Source organism: Lissotriton vulgaris, chromosome 8 (assembly GCF_964263255.1).
Source record: "Lissotriton vulgaris chromosome 8, aLisVul1.2, whole genome shotgun sequence".
Lineage (NCBI taxonomy): Eukaryota > Metazoa > Chordata > Amphibia > Caudata > Salamandridae > Lissotriton > Lissotriton vulgaris.
Window position 1 is genome coordinate 1,547,373,019 of NC_141696.1, and position 3,564 is coordinate 1,547,376,582.

Below are 3,564 nucleotides of genomic sequence, written 5' to 3' on the forward strand. Positions count from 1 at the left end.
TTACTGAGTGATGATGCCAACGGCAAGATATGTGAGGATCTTTGGTCTCATATTGATATTGATGAGAAAAAAACTACACGCTACTGCATTCTTAGAATTTTACAGGAAAACATGACTGCTGCAGTGGACATAATAAAAGAAAACAGAGTCTGAAAACACCCTTGTCTACCAAGTGTTCAGCATAATTGGTGTAGATGTGAAACATATCCTTGAGAGTAGGCTGGGAGACTCTTTAAGTGACTTTGGCATTGCACCATGTTCCATGTTAGAGTGCTTGCCACTTGGTAAGCAAAGAAATGTGGAGGAGCAATTCAGGAAATTGTATTTTACAATGTATAAGAAATGGCTTGCAATGATGCATAGAAATGTCCCTTCGCCAACCATGGTGTTTGAAGTCAATGAAGCTTCAATGTTGTAGTCTGCACAAGTTCTAGATCCCTTCTGTAAAGGAGGTTTTCTCCGTACTTTCAAAACTGCTGCTTCATTCTGACCGCTTCAATAACTCTGAGGGCATATGCGCCCAGTTCAAACATTTGTTGCAGAACCTGTCCCAGAGAATCACACTCTTCAGGTGTACTAGTATTGCCATGGAAAGCTATGTCAGGAGCCAGAGTTTGCAAATTGTGTACTGGCAGTTTTGACATTGTCTGTCTCAAGTACCAATATTGAGATGGCCTTTTCACAGATAAAAGTTTGCATGGAAATTAAAGAGTAAGCACACACGACCAAAGACTCACTGAAGAAGTATTGTATGGGGTACTACAATAAGTTTAATTTGTAAAAATGAATTTGGACCTGATACACGCTGTACGTGCATTGTCTAAATACCATGCACTAGCAGTGCAGAAAGCAAGCAATAATAAACGCAAAATGTTACATAAACACTGGAAAAACATTCTTTCTGTTGTTTTCAATGGGGCAAAAATGTGTAACCACTGATAACCACTGTTTTTAAAGTATTGAAATCACTTGAAAACACTGGGGGAAAAAGTACCAGAATTTACCAAAAATAGAAACTGAAAACAGGAATGCCTGCTTATGCTCTACGGGACTCTTGGGGAGTTGCTTGAGCAGAACCTCCCACGCATGTGGTCCTACAGATACTCCGGATGCTGGAAACTGGCTCTTGCCTAGTGATGTGGATCTATAAGGCTCTGAATGGGCTGGTTAACAAACCATTGGTCACGCTTCAGGCTCGCTGGGCCGCTGACTTGGGCCAGAACATGACTGATACTGAATGGGGAAGGGTACTTACATATCTACAGAATGTTTTTCACAATACGATCATATATACAATTCAATTACACTAACAGGACCTACTACGGACTATCTAGGGTGGGGAGCCTAGAGGCTGGTCTCGTTGTGTGACACTGGATGCTGATTTTGGTCACATGACTTGAAGTTGCCCTGGGCTCACAGGGATCTGTGGAGAGGTAATCTTGTGTGTTTATAGGACTCTGTCTAGGACAGTTTGTTTATTGGGCCTGTTCCATGGGACAGTCACAAGATGGGCAACAAATTTGTGCACTTGGCCCTGGCTCTGGCTAAGCAATGAGTGTCCAGGGCTAGAAATCGTCCAGGGGACCTAATGTGGAAACGTGTGTTACTGATGTCACACCCTGGGCAAGGGCTGAGGAAGCAAGGGGTGTCCATCACAGACCTATTGAACTTCTGTGGAGGGAGGTGGTTAATGAATGGGAGTTCGCTGGCACTGCAGTTAACTCTGAGGAGGGGCATACTGTGGGGCCAAGTCCTAGTTGCCGAACACTGATAGAACTGAGAGTGCACAAGTCGTGGTGCGGCCGTAGGAGGAATGAATTGCTCTTCCTTGCCCACCTTTGGCTCCCCCTCACCCCCGAAAATAATGTTTTCCCACATTCTGTGATGAGACTTTGGCACGCATGGACACGGTTATAGTTTGTTTACTTAATGAGTATTATTGTTGTGGCATCTATTCCGCCTGAAAGTGCGTCCATAACCCCATTCCCTTGAGGGTGTTTGTTTGCTCCTGTCTGCACAGCGTGGACTAAAATTGTAAGCCCAAGTTACCGATTCAGTGTTAACATTGTACTGTATTGTTGTGTCATTTGAAATGCCAAATAAACAAACCTATTAACTATCTATCTCTATGTATTTATATTTATTGTGTTCTCATTTTTTTAGCATTAATACATGTTCTTCTTTTGGTTAGTGAAAAAGTTGTGTTGCAACTAGTATGATTTTAATATGTATTTAAAAGATCTGGGTATCTCACAGTTACTTTGAGGGACGTTACATCGCAGGAAAGTATATTGGAATATTAAGTTCACATCCATTTTGAAGCCTCATCTTAGAATATTCCCCAAGCACAGATTCTGAAACTTTTCTCCAGCAATGCTCCTACATACATTTAAATACCATCCCTGCAGGCTGATTTCAGTTAATTTTTTTCGTACTTTCCGGTGCACATCAGAAGCTCTACTCCTCAGAACATTAGGCCTTTCGATGACTTCTTACTGACATCCAGAGCTAAGGAATGATTTCCCCCTTCCCTAAACAACAGGTTTCAGGCGTTGCCATGAGTGAGAAAACAGATGTCAGTCTGTGACCCAACATCAGGGCACAACTGAAAGGTTTGCAACAAGTGTACTGTCAACCACCCACACCCTATCCAGGCCCAAGAAGTGCAGCTGTACATCGCTGATCATAAGAAGTCGAGACTCTCGTGTAAGTCCCTCTCCCATTCCGGGTCACAGCCCCCAAATCGCGCTTGCTCCCTGTACCTCCTATGAAAGGTCTGTGTTCTAAGGAGTAAATAGGCTGGCATACTTGAGTGTGAGGCAAGTAAAGTTTTTTTTAAGTTCAGGGCGTTATTATTACAGGCAGCCACTCACCAACACCAGGAGCTCTGTGCCACCTCCAACTGCTACAGGGTTTGCTCAACATTCCAACCTAACTGCCAAAAAGAGCAACGTGGCCAGTATTTGAGTTCCAGGGAGAGGCCGCATACCGGTCCACCTGGGAACCAAGCCACAAGTGAATTTTGAGGCAGCATTGGGGTCTGTAAAGTATTAGGATTTCCCATTGTGGTTGATGTGAAGCTTTCCAGGACAAAGTAGCGAGTATGTGGCACTGGTTTTCTGTAGTGTGCACCTAATAGGCATTAATGTTCTGCACGCAGCCGGCACTGCCAGAGTGCTGTCTGGATACAACGTGATGGCATTGCCTTGATACTAGAGGGGCCAGCACTCTCTGGCTAGACGCAGTATTGTGTCTAGCCAGAGAGTCAGTGTCTTAATTCAAGAGCAGAGTCACAAAAGGCCTAGCAGTGCCCGGGGAGGACACAGCGTCTTTGAACAGTGTGCGCGTTCAATGATGAAGACTGGAGAGAGGTTTGTTGCCAAATGAGGCTCTTAGCATGGTTTCAATATGGATTTCCATCTTGTCCTTGGCTGTTGATTCAGGGATACCAACAATAAGCAGGTTATTCTGCTGGGAGAGAGCCTCATGGTCCTCATTTTTATTTTTGATGACTTCCAGTACCTTTTCCATATGGAGGAGTTGACCAGCGGAGGACAAATGCAT